The following is a 16,313-nucleotide window of genomic DNA, read 5'->3' on the forward strand; positions in this document are numbered from 1 at the left end:
CGGGTTACAAGCTGGTGCTGAGCGTGGGGAAGAGTGGCCCCTCATTCGCCATGTGGCCAGTGCCCTGCGCTGCAGCCACTCAGCCCACCTGGGACTGCCTGTGCCTGCTCCAGACAGTTCCGCATGGGCTGGGAGCACCTGCAACAGGGAACGCCAGCCATGGGGTGGGTGAGGGGCCGCTTTTCCCCATGCTCAGCACCAGCTTCTTCCCTGCCGGCAGGAGGGGGGTCAGGGCTGTGCACTGCTCTCCACCTGTACCACGGGACTGGGGGGCACTGGGTGTAAGTGGGCGCGGAGCCAGTGGGAGCACGGGGCCTGCACCGTTGTCCTGGGGCCAGTGCCGGTGGGGCCCAGAGCAGGATGACAGGAGTGTGGGGTCCAGCTGGCAGGGGCTGTTTGGACCCAGGCCAGCTCCCCCTGTCTCCCTGCTGGTGCAGCCCAGTCCAGCTCCATGGACCCCTGCCAGCCTGCGCCCTGCTTTGGGCCCCCCAGTGCTAGCCCTGGGACATTGGTCCCAAGACATTGGAACATTGGTCCCAAGATGGTGACCAGGGGGCAGGGCACCTGTCAAGGGGTGGAGCACCTGTCAGCAAGTCCTTTAAGTCACAAAAAAAAGAAATGGACCTCTGGACCTTAACCTCACAATCATAGCACTATGATCTGGAAGAGCTCAAGCTCCATTCTAAACTCTACAAACTTAAAAAGGCTCCTTAAAAAGGAGCACCCATGCGGCCCTCGACAGCCTGCCAAATTGGGTAAGCGGCCCTCCGCCCGAAATAATTGCCTGCCCCTGGTATAGTAGGTGACTTTTTACTGTTTTTTCTTTAATATGTATTTTCAGCTTTACAACATTTTCTGCTATTTTCTTTTCAGCAGTTCATTTACTGTAGTTTGTTTTGTAAGGCTGATATCAATGTTTCATTTGAATGAACGTGGTTCACTTTGCTTTATAGCTTCTTTCTGACATGGTTATTTAAAATGATGCTTTTTTGTTAGCCTAACCAGATGATGATCTGGGCTTTTTCAGCCATTGTTTTACCATCCTTTTTAAGTTTGTAGAGTTTAGAATGGAGCTTGAGCTCTTCCAGATCATAGTGCTATGATTGTGAGGTTAAGGTCCAGAGGTCCATTTCTTTTTTTTGTGACTTAAAGGACTTGCTGATTAATTGGAGACAGGCAGCGAGTGACACTGCACCAGGCCCCAACATAGAATCATCAATAGGAGAGGGAGGAAAGGGTTTAATATACCACTTATAAAAACCTTCAGTACCAGGACTATGTGAAGTTGACCAAAGTGGCATGACAAGATGTAATCTTTTTAAGTAAAAGGAGGGAAAGTTTTTAGATGCGAGTAAAAACTTCCTAATAGTGAGATCAACTTGAGAACAGAAACAGCAGCTGAGGTGTCAGCAAGGTTCTGCCAATAGAAATATACAAAACAGAGATAACAGGCTCTACAATGAACTGTAAAGAAACAAACCACAGTAGGGATTGGAGTTAGGTCTCCTCCTTCTGTAACTTCAATGATTTGTGGAACTGTCATTTCAGAGTTACACATGTGTTGGGGAGAACTGATCCTTTTAGCTTCTGAGGAATTGGAACCCTTTTGCTATGTAAAACAGAAAGACCTTTGATAGATGATTTGTGAACATTTTAAAAAATCCTACATCTGTGCCTTTAAAACTGTAAGCAAATGTAGTATCCTAAATTACCGCACCCAGTTATATTTATAGAGCTAAAAAGGAGCCAGGAAAAAATTGAAGTTTTCAAGGAAGTGTGTATTTAATAACACTTTTTATTCATATTTAGGGAAAATATGATGCAGTTCCTTGGCAAAGTAAAAGATTGTAAAATTTATGCTGGAAAATGTTCATTTTTAAAAAATTGATTGTAGTTGATTAAAATTGTAAATTTGAGCAGGCTGAGAGCCATTGAGACCATGCCCATGGCCTTGTTTATGATGAGCATGTCGACAGAATATTAATATTCATCAAATTGAGAAAATGAAAAAAGTTAAAGGTTGTATGCTTGTGCTGTTAATCTAGAAATCCATAGATTTCTTTAATTCCAGGTAAATTGTCTTCAGTTGTTTAAAAGTAAGCAATGACATGGTATTTAAGTTTGCTGGAGCTACTGCATAGCATTTTGAAGTATGTATGTATTTTATCTGGTATCTTCTGGCCACTTATAATGGAAAGAATTAGAGTACAAATCCTTTGGTACAGAGGGTTGGAATGCTGACCAATTTATTTCTGTTTCTGATTGAAACTTGGCATTTTTAATTTGGTTCACAAGGTAATTTTTTTGTTTGAAATTGTAATATTCAACTGTACACAGTAATTATTTTTAAATCTTAGAACTAATAAAAAAGTATTGGAAGTTTACTAAGCTTTTTTCAACCAACAGTATAATTCAAAACTAGTGTTGCTGACTCAGTAGCTAGTTTGCAATGATGTTTACTTGTATTAGATTGTAAAGTTATTAATTATGTGGCAGCTTGTAAAGTTATGGTTTACAATGACTGATGCATTTAATTTTACAAAGGAGTTAAACTTTCCAGGCAGAAAATTATATTGTAATTGTTTTTATTCCTGTTACTATAAGAACGTAAGAAATGGCATGCTGGGTCAGATCAATAGACTGTGGAGCTCAGTAGTCTGTCCTCAACACTGGCAGGAGTGGCTGCTTTAGAAGGAGAGCATTCAAGCAGGTAATATCTAAGATGGTTTATCTCCCGTCATACCCTTCCTGGAACCCATCATCATTTGTTGAGATATATCTGAAACTCTTAATGGATTGGTCATCCATGAATTTGATTAGGCCCTTTTCTGAACCTGGTTATACTATCTGCTTCTACAACCTCCTGTGTAATTAGTTATACAACTGTGTGCTGCATAAAAATGTACTTTGTCTTGTTAGTTTTAAACCTACCTTCTGCTAATTTTAGTGGGTGCCCCCTAGTTTCAGTATTCTGAGATCTGGTGAAGAACTTTGTCTACACGCATCATGAATTTATATATCTTGATCATATACCTCTTCAGCCCTCTCTTTTCCAAACTGAAGAATCCTAGTCTTTAGTCTGTCCTGGTATGATGACCTTGACTCGTTGCCCTTCTCCATACCTTTTCTGATTCTGCTACAGCCTTTTTGAGATGTGGAGACCAAAACTGTACAGAGTATTCAAGATGTGGCTACACCATGGATTTGTGTAGTGGCATGATGGTATTTGTTTGTTCTGTTTTCATTTCCTTTCTTAATGATGCCGAAAAATGTATTGGCTTTTTTGGTTGCTGCTGGACATTGAGTTGATGTTTTTAGAGAACTATTTCCAATGACACCAAGTCATAACAGCTAGTTCATAACCCAGCATTGTGTACATATAATTGAGGTTATTTTTCCTTATGCGCGTTACCTTGAATTTGTCAATGTTTGACGTTCATCTGCCACTATTTTGCCCCCCAAGTTTGCTGAGATCTTTCTGCAGCTCCTCTCTGTCAGCTTCAGATTTGATTATCTGGATCAATTTAGTATCATCTGCAAATTTTGAGATTTTACTATGCTTCCCTATTTCTAGATTATTGATAAAAACCTTGAACAAATCTGGACCTATGTTAATCTACCATGTTATTGGTTAGTTTCCATATATTTATATAGAGGAGTGCAACTGTCATTTTATTTTCCGTATGTGTGTGGTATGTGCAAGGACTTCCATGGATATTTTAAAATTTGTTTAAATTTAATTTTGCACAACAGAATGTAGTGAATCCTGTAAAATAATGTTTTGGAAAGACCTTGTTTTTAAGACCTTCCTGAAAAGGATACATACTTAACAGGCCTGTGCAAAGCGACTAGTATTTGCTTTGGATTCGGTTTCGGCTGATTTGGGGGACAGTGTTTTGATTCGGGACAATGATTCGAATTGCCAAATTGATTTGGCCAAATCTCTAAATCAAACAGGCCTCATCCCCCAAACACTCTCCCCACCTGGCCCCAGCACCCCGGCTCTTTAAAAAGAAAAAAAAGCCCCACACCCACTGGTTGCTGCCAGGTGTGTGTGGGGGGGGCAACCCCCACTGCCCCACACTGCGTGGGGTGCTCTGCTGCAAGCCCCTAGAAGCCCCAGTGGCCGCTACAGCAGCCGATGAGTGCAGAGCTTTTCTTTTCTTTTTTAAGAGCTGGAACGCTGGGGCCAGGTGGGGCAGCCGCAGATGGGGCTGGAAGAGTGGGTGGGGAGTGCTCAGGGAGGGCTGGAGGGGCAGGAGATGGGGCCTGGTGGGGATCCCTCCATGGTCCCTGCCCCCCTCCGCCTCCTACTTACTAGCATAGAACCTGAGTCCATCTCCCTGCAGCAGCGAGTGGGGACTGCCCGAATCGCCGAATCTCCAAATCTTTCTCCAAATCTTTTCTGAATTGATTCGGACCTTTTTATTGGTCTCCCAGTTGAATTTTGATTCAGAAATTTGGCCGCTGAATCAGGCTGAATGTCGTCCAAATTCAATCAGCACCCAAAGCTTTGCACAGCCCTAATACTTAAGAACACAAGGGCAGGCACTCTAGATGTCGAGGAACAAAGCATAGGAGATTCAGCAACAGACTGGTCTAGCTAAACAGTGAGCTCTTCAATGAATAGAAACTTAGAAAGGAACCTTACAAAAATTGTAAACTGGGCCATATTACTAGGATTGAGCATAAGAGGTATAGCAAGGGCATGCAGGGAGAAAATAAGGAAGGCCAAACATAAATGAAGATACAGATAGCAAGGGACATAAGGCAATAAGAAAGGAACTTGCAAAATGCTTGCTGAATTGGGACGGCAATTTAGGAAAGAATGATGGAAGGAAGGCTGAAGTATTTAATGCCATTTTAATTTCAGTCTTCATGAATAAGGGCAGCAATCAGATCATGAGCACAGTTCGTAGCAAGAGAAGGGGAGGAGGTAATCGGCCTAGAACAGGGAAAGAACAGATTAGAGATTACTTAGGGAAACTTTTTTTTCAAGTTAGGAGGCCAGAGGAGATTTATACTGGAGTCCTCAAGGATTTTTCTGAGATAATTGCATAGCCATTGGCTTTTACCTTGGAGAACTCATGGAGGTCAAGTGAGGCCCCATAAAACTGGAAAAAAGCAGAGTTAGTGGTTTTGTTTTTGTTTGTTTGTTTTTAAAGGAAAATCTGGGGAATTATATACCAGTCAGTCCTCAAGATGCAGAAAGATTTATGGATCATGTATCAAGAAATGTATTTCTGAGCATCTAGAGCAGTGATTCTCAATCAGGGGGCCACAGTGGATCTACAGTTTCCTACCTCTTAATGGTCTACATTAGGACTTTGTGACTGATGGCCCATGTGTAGCATGTGGCTTGTGAGGGGTTAAGTTGTGCCCCCTTCTCCCCCACCTACCCAGCCTGTTGCCTGATTGCCACTCCCCCTAATGCTTCCACTGCTTCTGAAGCTGGAGTCTCCAGGCTCCCGGTCCCTCCTCCAGCTTCCATATTCCATGCCCGCCCCAGGGGCAGTGCAGCACAGCATAGCACAGGGAGCTCAGTGAGTCTGCCCTCGTTGCCCCTCTTCAGTTACATCACTTCAGAGCAGGAGTTCAAGAGCATACAGTGAATAAATCCATGGTTAACATACTGAACAATGAGGGCAAAACAAAATACTAAACAATTGCTCATTAAGTGAGCATTCTCCATCCTGTGCATTGAATGAGTCATTAAAAAGAAGAAGAGTTATTTCTTTTACATTTTTTTGTGTAAAATATTAAAAAGATTTTTGTCCTGATATATGTGTGGCATACACTGAAGAAGTAAGGTGATATTACATCATAAATAAGAAAAAGTTTAATTAACAGCACACTGCATTTGTGGACATTTGGATCCAAATGAATACACCAGTAATAAACTCTTCAATAAATTAGTATATTGGTTTATTGTTCACTGGCTTAGAAGTGTTTTTTATCTTTTGCATACCAAAGTGTTTAAACAACAAAGACCACAGTGCTTCAATTTCTTTGCCAGTAAGCCACAACTTTTTTTCAACTTGCTTGAGAGAAGTAGAAGCTAAAACACACTCTGGATTTATACTTTGGTGAACTCTGTATGTGTACATCTCTTACATGCCATGCCAATATGTTGTGCCAGGGTTTTGAGAGGTTACTGAATCACCTAAGAGGAAATGTTCATCTTTGAATTACATACTTTCTGAGTAGTTTCCCCAGGAAGAGGGTGGAGTAATACAGTTTGGAGAAATTTTATTTGTAACAATCTTATAATAGTTCATAAGAAAGTGCATCTGTTAAATGATGTATTAATCAATTGGTAGTGTCAAGTAAAAGGGAGCAAAATAATGTGGGGTTTTTTTCTCTCACTTTTAGAGACAACTGATGCCTCTTTTCCAGTTGATAGATCTAAACCAGGGATGTCAGATGTATGACCCATGGGCCAAATTCAGCCCCTGGGGATCCAAAAGGGGCCAGGAATTTAGGATCACCTTACCAAAATCACATGTGTTAGCAGTGGAACAAGCAACATCTGTGTTAACCCGTGCCCTGCACAAGCTTTCGTGGGCTGAACCTCCCTTCATCAGATGGTATTGGCCATCCATGTGTTTGTAATTTTATTTAGTCACTCTATATAGGTGCATATCTATTCTGCCTTCTAACCATCCTCTGTACCATTTTTTAAATGGTGATACTAAATCAAACTGCAGAAATCATTCATAAAAATGACTGAGTGAGGTTAAGGTGAAATTCACCCTGGTGCATTTCCACTGATTTCAGTGAATTTACAGCACACTTTATCCTAGGCTGTCCCAAAGGTTCATGTGCATTTGTGAAGAAAACCCATTGTGCTTATTAAGGACAACAATCAACATTGCTAGAAGAAACTAGCTTTTTGTGATTTCTAATTGTTCCCTCTTGTCCTACCGCCACAAAGTTACACACTTGTGATTTTCTTGTATCAGCCATGCTTCCATGGGAAATGGAAGTGAGGTATGTTGAGATTGTGTTCTAACACTTTTATCTACTATTTGATTTTGAGAGTTAAAGAAACATTGGTTTATAAACTCATTTTTTCGCAAATAAATTTCATTTCTTTTGATGTTGACACCTTGGCTTGCTCAATTGTAAGTGTTAAAATGCAGTTTGTGCTAATATTGACATTGCTGGTTTTACATTTTCATTTTGCTTACATCATGAGAGTAATCTCATCAGCTTCAATTTCGGTTGTTATGTATTAGTGCAAAGTTTTGTGCTTGGTTTATGAAGCCTGGAAGGTTTAAATGCAGTATGCTGTTGTTATAATTTTAGAAAAGAAACATCAGTGGGAAATTTTCTATTGACTTTCCAGTTTTGTAAACACTTAGTGTTGATAACTAACTAAGCTGTATACATCATGTGATGTCTGCAGTGACTCTCCTTGTGCAACCAAAAAATTCTTACTGATGACTGTCTTCAAGACGCAAGCATTTCTGTTGGGCAAGAGAATCATCTTCAAACTGAACTCTGTCTTCTCTTTCCTTCTACTTCAGCCTTTCTGCTTGTCAGTAACGTTGGTACTCTGTGTGATCCTGTGCTTTCATTTTTCTGTGTCTGCAGTTTTGTCCTGAACTCTCCAGCCTCACTCTTCTAGCTCTACCTCTGAACAAATCATAGCAGTGTGAGGAAGGCCTAAATAAAACCTGAAATGGAAAGAATTAGAGAAGAAGCCAGAGGAAAAATATATTACACTGATTTTTGCATATGAATATGCATAAAGCTCCTAATTTTTCTATTGCCCATCCATCTGGTTGCTGTAAGATGGTGTTCCCTCACTGTATCCCTAGTCCAACCTCTGTTGTTTTTAGTCCTTTCTGATAAACAGCTCTTTCATTGCTGCTGCCTGTAGCTTCTTAAGGAGCGGCAATATGAAATCTGCATGATTTGTGATCCTTTCATTAGAAGTTTCTGAATATCATCTGTGGATGTGATTTTTCTTAACTTTACTCTTTTGCTTCATGAAAAAGCTGAGACACAGTAATAGAAGAAATGGAGTTGTTTTTTCTATGCACACAAGAAAATGCGCAGATGCTGTTAATTTACAATAATCACATTTGGAAGTTTATCTTTGGAATCACAAGGGGCTGAAATTTTATGTTTATAAATGAAAGTCTAGATTCTGAAGAATGTGCTTACTGTTTTGTTTTATGTGAACTAAAAGTATTTTTTTTCAGTTACTCATGTTCTGTATGTACATTTTTATTTCTACTTTTATATATGTTGTATGGAAGAGAAGGATGCGATTAAGGTAGAAGAGTTAGAACATTACCTTTTATTTCCATCTCTCCTGATTGCTTTCATTGAAGCCGTGGAAAAGTCAATTAAGTTTTACCCCTTTTTTCCTACTGTCAAATAGGATGCTTTGCTGTCTTGTGGTTTGTATCCTAAGGCTAAATCAGTTTCAAAGGCCCAAAGATTCTCCAGTAGATGGATGAAATTCAAAATAAATAGACATTTATGAAAACACTGTTTTCATTCTGTGTGTAAAGGCTGGTACTGTACAAAATTAAACAATTAAGAAACATCACACCCAAATGTGACTAATGCAAAAGTAACACCAACCGTACATGGATCAGTGGAAAAATAATGTAAATTTGTTTTCTAAATTTGTTGAGCGGTTTTAAAATAACCTTCAATCTGATTTAAAAAAAAAAAATCCTACCATTTTTCTGATAAAGCCCCTTCACTCGCTTTACCAAAGCTTGGAACACGATTTGGCCATGTCCTCACTTAACCAGTGAACCAAACTGTTGGAAAACAGTTCAACAGGAGCTGGATTAGAACTTTTTCTAAATGTGTTCTTTTAAACACATTTTCCTTTTGATGTAGACCAGCCTTTTATCTAAGCCCCTTCAGTAAACTTCATCAGTTAGAGTAACAATTATTTGCTGAAAGTATGTAAACCATTTTATGCTCAGCTTCATGAACTTTTTGTCTGTCTTATATGCTTTCTAGAAGTGGCTTCATTCATGTACCTGAGCCTGTACATTTGTTTCTGATTAAATATTGTTCATGTATATAGGTAGCCAGTGTTCAACTTTTTTTAGCGTTTATTGCAGCAACTTGTAAAAATATAATTGAAATGAAAACATCTTACTTCTATACAGGTTTCCCTCCTCGAAAAAAAATTCTATTCTTGGCAACAGCTTTGAATTGCTCTATGGTGGCACACCCCCTGATTGCCATCTTGTGACTGGAAGTCCTGCCCCCCAAACCCTTACCTTTGCCACCAGAAGTCCCTCCCTTTGCCCCCAAAAGTATTCCTTTTGGCAAGGGGTTTCGCCATCTCAGAACCAGAAGAATACCAAATTGTATTCTAAAAAGCAAACATCTGCAGCATTCATTAATTTGATTTCAAAGAATATTTTTGTCCTGATTTACATGCGTTTGCATAGTGTACGTAGAGGTGATTACACAATAGCTTAAAATGAGGTCTTACTCTTGTATATTGTGCAGGGATGGGGGTATAGGGGATGGGTATTGGTTTGTGGGGGGCTATGGGGGTGTGGGTATGTCTGTGGGGGTGGATAGAAAGGGTGTGCAAAATGGCCTGTATTGGTTTCGGATTCAGATTTGGACCAAATCGGTCACAGTGATTTAGTTCGTTGATTCAGATCACTGTCCCCAATTTGGATTTGGCTGAATCCAAATCTGCAGATTTGATGCTGATTTGGAGAATCAGCAATTTGGTCATAGACACAGCTTTTAATGTTTTTTCTACATACCTTGAGGTACCAGGTGCAGCTCGTGAATCCTGCGATGCTGGGGTGGATGGAGCATCCCACAGGAGCGTGGTGGGGCCCCAGTGCTCAGCAGCGAACCTGGAAGTAGACTGGAAGTGCTTCTGGTCCACTTCTGGGTCTGCTGCCAAGTGAGCTGGGGAGCTCCCCCCCCAGCTCCTGAGAGACACGCTATCCACCCCAGCATCTCAGCATTCATGAGCTGCCTGGTACCTTGAGGTATATATAAAAAAACTTTAAAAGCTGTGTCTATGTCTGAATTTTTCCTAATCGATTCAGAGAGATTAAAAGGTCACCTGATTTGATTTGGATTTGGAGAGTCGGCCACCGAATCGGGCCAGATCTCCACTGAATCAAATTGGGGACCAAAGCTTCACATAGCCCTAGTGGATAGGCACGGGGTGAGGAAGCATATTTGTTTTCTATGTGGATATGTGGGGTGTGGGTGGGTATGAGGTTTGTGGGAGGTTGTGTGGGGGGGCAGAGGGTGATTGGGGTGTGTGAGGGGGTGTGGGGGTCTGGCAGTGTAAGGGGGGTGTAGGTGCATGTGTATGGTGGGATGTGCATGTGGGATTCACCACAGAGACACAGACATTCCTCCTGTTCCTGGCCCTGGGGTACTGGTGTAGGCCCTGTGCTCCTGCGGTCCAGGGACGTAACTGGGAACCATGTGGTGCTGGAGCAGTAAGCATACAGGAAAGCAGGTAGATGGCTGGGGGTGGGGTGGAGCTGGCCTGCTCGGTCCTGCTGCCCCTGGCTCCTGTCATCTCTGACAGACAGCCAGGAGCAGATAAATATTAATTTTCTAAATATTTTAGGTGCCCTGTGGGCCAAATAGAATGATTGGTGGGCCAGATGTGGCCTGAGGGCCATATTTTGCCCACCCCTGCTATACAGTAATAAAAGCTAAGAGCTTGAGGGGAAACTATAGGGTAGTGTTCTTGTTTTTTTCCTAGATTAGGTTTTTGTTGTTGTTAGCAGCTTGTAGTTTGAACTGTGTCCTTGTACTCCATCAATGTGCAAAACATTTTTAATAAAGGGAAGGTAGCCTGGTTAACTGCTAGATGTGTTATAACAGTGGGAAAATGAGATGCTTTTGGTCTCTGACATTGTTGTTAACTGTTATTCTCAGAAGGAACAACTTCTGGTAGAAAAATGACTGTTTAAAACGTAATGGTAATTAGTTTCAGTACTGCTGTCATCTGCATGCTTTATAATAAGACCCTGGGGAATGTATGTTTATGCAGTTTATGGATCGACACTGTGTTCTTTTTGGAATATCTGTGCCCATAAAATGTAATACTGTTACTAAAAAGAAATTAAAAATGCTAGAATAGTCCTTCCTGTTATCACGTGTGATGAAGTATAGAAAAGATAGTGGTTTAAAGCTGAAGTTATTATCTCTTTGCTTTTAAAATCCACAACCCCCATTGTTTTTTTCCATTTTACAGTGCAAATGACCTTGTTGAAAAAGAACATTCTGCACAGATACAGGCCCAGAAATCATAGAGAGGAGGGAGTAGTTGGCCCTATGGCTAAGGTACAGGATTGGAATGTAGGAAAACCAGGATTCTGTTTCCAGTTCTGCCAGTGTCTCTCTGAAATCTTGGACAATTATTCCATGAGTGTCTTAGCTTAGATGTCTAATTACTTCACAGGGGGCCTTGGAAACCTCCTTCATTAGAATAGCTAATAGCACTGCTTATAACTAAGAGGACCTGAGAGTTCCTATGGTCAAACCCTGTTTCTTGTAAGTTTGCCAGACTCTACCTGTTCACACTGAAATTTTCCATGCTGGATGGCTGCCTCAGGCTGAGTGCTTGGAAAATTTCTGTAAAAATAATTTGGCAATTTCTGAGGACAAGATTTGAAGAAAACATGTTGTTCTGTCAAAGTGGTTAAAAAAAAAAAGTTCTTGCAGGAATTCTGCTGAGAGGTTCAGTTGCCTTGATGCTTTGGAGCAGGAGCTTGGAATGTATCGGGTGTGCTTTATGTATGAAGAATGAGCCTTTTCCTGTTCCTATGGTAAACTGTCCAAATTAGGATTAGAAATCCACTGATGTGTCTGCAAGTTTTGTTTCTGCTGGCTAGCTTTTGCAGGCAAACAAATGTTTATTATCTGATTTGTTTCTTGTTCTCTTTTGTATGCCTGTATCCATCCACTGTCTTTTGCTTTATGCTTTAATCAGAACAGTCTATCTTCTAAGGACTGGGGGCTGCAGGCCCCGCAGCCACATATGACATGGGGTGCATGCTACACCATGCAAGCCCTCCTCACTGCATGGCATGGCCCCAATGTGCCACACAAACCCCCTTTCCCCATGCACTGTGCATGCTCTAGATGTGCCATGTGAGATCTTCCCTCTCCCATTACACCATGTGAGCCCTGAGAACACCCCATACTCCTGTGTGGATGTCCTGCACCATGCAGGGCCCTTGCATGTGTAGATGCAACATGTAATGCTATCCCACACATGTGACCCCTCTTTGCCATGTGGCTAGCAACTACACTGCACCGCAGTGTGCATATGCTGCACAGGGTCCTCCTGAGCCCTTTGGTCAAGGGCTCTCTGAGTCCCACAAGTTGGACTGTTCTGCATCATACCCATGGGTGGGAGCAGGGAGTGGAAGCTGGAGGAGGGATGGGAAGTCTGTGGACCCTGGCTCCAGCAACAGAGCAAAGGAGGGAACAGTGCCTAGACCAGGAGCCCAAGGAACACATTTCAACCCCTTGTTGGCCACATATGACCCATGGGCTGCCGGTGATAGGTAAAGTCTGTTTGTTCTGTGTGTATGATCCCTAGTATCTAGTATATGATTAGTGCTTCTTGATGGTAGGGTAGTAAAAATATTAAATAATAACAAATGTTATGTTCAGTAGTGTTTGTTAGTCACCGGTGTTTAGTAGCATTTACCTGCTTGCAGCATCCCGCTCTTCCACCCTGCCATGGTCTGAGGGGTTGAGCAGGATTTTCCTTTCAACAGCTGTGAGGCCAGGTATCAGAACTTATACATCATGGTGTAAGGTATGAGGATATTAGTAGAAACATAACTGAGGCAGAATATGTCACTGCTGTGGATGTAGGGATAAGCAGATTTGCAGATAGGACTCTGTCTTCCCAGTGATGGATGCTCACTTGGAAATTAGTTCCTATTTTCTTTTACCAGTGTTTAATTTTTCCTCTTTTGTGAGAACTCAGATCTTGTAGGGATTTGGAGTCACTAGGAGACAGTTGTTCAGTACAATCTTCTGGCAGCCCCATAGGGAAGCCTTATCCAGAAGGCAGTGCTAACCTGACAACATTTTCTTCCTCAGAGATTGTGTCCTCTTTCATACGCCCACATCAGAGGTGTTGGGTGGAACTGATAGACTGTTGAGGCAAAAGTAGAGTGCTTGAGGGAGCCATACTGACACTAGGATGGGTAGACCTGATAGCAGCACAAATGTCCTCATGGTCTGAGTTTCTTGTGTGCTCTTGAACATCATCTACATTTGAAAAGCTGTTAGTTCTGCTCTATCTATGGCCTTCCAGACTCAGACTTGTGATGGGGTGATGAGTTGGGAGCTCAGAATTGAAACTGACGGAGTTTCCTGAGTAATTGCATCAACTTTTTCTCTACTGGAATGTTTGATTTGGCTCACTGGCATTATCTGTGTCACTGTTTGCTTTAATGCAGGGATGTCAAATATACAGCCTGTGGGTTGAATACAGCTTGTGGAGCTGCTCCATCTGGCCTGCAGGGCTATCAGTGGGCCATGGAATTTGGGGGGGTGGCTAGCAGTGGGCATGGCCTGCCACAGAATCTAGGACCACGTGACCCATGTGACAGGGGGCGAGCAAGGGCTGTGTAATGCAGCCTCGCTCAGCCTGCCACCACTTGCCCCATTCTTTGCTGCTGCTACCCTATGCCCTGGGCTGGATCCGGCTTGCAAGAAGCTCTGCCATTTGGATCCAGCCCTGGGCACAAGGTGAGTTTGACATGCCTGCTTTAATATGATAGTTTCCCTCTTTCAGTCAAAAATCGCAGTAAAAATCTTGCTTGCTTAGGCAGCCATAACATTAAATATTTTAATACATCTAGCAAAATAATGTATAATAAACGCTAGTCACATTATACGTGTGCACTCCTCCTCATGCAGCCATTTGATTTTAATTCTCTTCTAAAATATTGGTTGTATTGCCTCTAGGTTATATGTATACCATTTTCCTATGTGAGAATCTAGCATACTGTGGTAATACTTGGGGGAGAGAAAACTTGGACAGATTTGGAGCTTTCATTGAAGGGAGCCTAGCAAGAGTTTGCCATGTGTCTTAATTAGAATGTAAGGAATGCCCAAACTGTCTTTGAAATGTTGGTAGCAGGAAAGAATCTAAGTTTTCACTTTAGACAAAATTCTTCTGACATTTTGCCGAATGTTCTTCTGATATCTTTGAATATATCCATTCAAATGATCTACATTGCCCATCAGACACATTAATTACTTGTTCATTTCATTTAATTCATGTGCTATTATTTTAACTGTTTCATTTTATTCATATCACATTTTAATCTTTTGCCTGAGGGTATGTAGGCAAAGCTTCCATGTTTCATGCTTTATTGGTATCTGAGGTCTCAACTAGCTTCTTGGCAGACTGCAGCATTTTTGTTTCCATTCTGTATTGGTTAGTTAAATTGCACTTAATATGTGAACCAAGCCTTATTTTTTTCATTAAAATAAGACTCTTAATATGCAAAGAAAATCCAAAAAGGACTCAACAAAATGTAAGTGCCTACTGCTCAGACTCTGCCTGCTGTGCTGTACATAAATTTGGTTAAGGCTGCAGTTATGCATCACTGAGTTGAATGCATGTTATTTCTGAAGAACATTTAGCTCTAAAACAAATACATTTACAAATGTTGGAGACCTAAGAAATGTTGAGCTGAAGTTATATTTCTCAGACGGGGCACATGATCCTTCACTTAATATGCCACCTTTAGATTGTAAACTCTTTGGTACAGAGGCCATGGTTGGCTCAGGGCTTTCTAGCTTGCAAGGAAAACATGTTTCATTTAAGTTAGGAGTGACCAACCTGCAGCACAAGAGCACAGGCAGCCTGTGTGTGTGGCACTCAGCAGATCAGGGACAGGGCATGCAGCACAGCAGAGCAAGTGATCAGGCAGGGAGCACAAGGCAGGAAACAGAAAGCACAGCTGGAGTTTGGGAGTGTCTACAGAGTAGGGGGTAGAAAGCATAGTGGCAGATTGGGCAGAGGAAGGGGACCAGAATGGCACTCAGGGAGGTTGCAGTAGGCATAACTTGTATTATGCCTGCCAGAAAGGTTGGTCCCTACTGGTCTAAGATCTCCTGGGTATTCCCATTCCAATAGACCTCAGAATCTCCAAAGAAAGGCGGACAATCAGCTTCTTTTCCTTCCTAAATACCTCAGCTTCACAGACCTCCTAAGGCAGTGGTCACCAACTAGTGGATCTTGATCCACTGGTAGATCTTGGAGCCTCTTGTGGTACATCTTGGAACCTCTTGGAGTCAATCCAAGGCTGGGTTGGGGGACTGAGTGCCCGCATGCATGCAAATGTGCCCCAGCCCAGCAGGTCCGTCCGTGGGGGAGGGAAGAAGTGGGGCCTAGATTGAGGGACAATGCTGTAGAGGCAGGAGCAGGGGTAAGTTGAGCGGTGCCCCAGCTAGGTGGGATTTACCTGCTGCAGAGGTGCGCCCCCAAATAATTTTTTTCTTCCTTTACCTTGATCTACCCCCCACCTCTCCTCCCCACAGACTTACCTGCTGGGTGGAAGGTGGGGGGGTAGCAGTGCACAGTAGATTTTGGGTTGCTTTTAAATGCCAGTGGTGATCTCCTACTTAAAAAGGTTGCAGAACACTGTCCTAAGGTCTGCTGTAATGTGCTCAGTTTTGGGAAACATCTCCTAAGGTCTGCAACAAGCAAACCTGGCAGGACATCAGAGATGCATACCTTCCTCACCCACACTGATGGATTGTCTGAAGTTGCTCACAGAGATAACACCTGGGGAGGCTCATGTACTCACTTCATTCACCTATTGGTAGGAAAGCTGCAACAAGGGAAATTTAGGTTGGAAATTAGGAGGACATTTCTGACTCTGAGGGTGGTCAAGCATTGGAACAGGTGGCCCAGAGAATTTCTGGAATCTCCATCCTTGAAATATTTTAAGAGCAGGCTGTACAGACCTTTGGCTGGCTTGGTTTAAGGAGGGATGATCCTGCCTTGAGCAGGAGGCTGGGTTAGATGAACCTGTGAGGTTCCTTCCACCCCTACTTGCCTGTGATCTTATGCATGTGGATTAAATTAAATTCTCTCTCTGCTAAAGTCTCTCTCTGGTCTCCCAAGCCTTGAGAGCCTATAACCATTTTAACTGAAGCCTTCCATCTCTTTCTATCTTGTGCAAACTTTGCCTATCCCTTCCAGATCAAATTTTGTATTACCATATTTACTCAAATACAATATACGATGACATTCCAGTAATTAGATTCTGTATATGGAAAATTTATATATTTGTGTACTT

At 42.1% G+C, this 16,313-nt stretch overlaps 1 protein-coding gene across 9 annotated transcripts in view; it reads left to right on the top strand.

The window, feature by feature from the left end:
* The window catches only part of RAD51B (RAD51 paralog B), a 648,225-nt gene that overhangs the window by 34,522 nt on the left and 597,390 nt on the right, over window positions 1-16,313 (top strand). The gene's annotated exons all lie outside the window — the stretch shown is intronic.

This window comes from Crocodylus porosus, unplaced genomic scaffold (assembly GCF_001723895.1).
Source record: "Crocodylus porosus isolate Cpor-Errol unplaced genomic scaffold, CroPor_comp1, whole genome shotgun sequence".
Classification (NCBI taxonomy): domain Eukaryota; kingdom Metazoa; phylum Chordata; order Crocodylia; family Crocodylidae; genus Crocodylus; species Crocodylus porosus.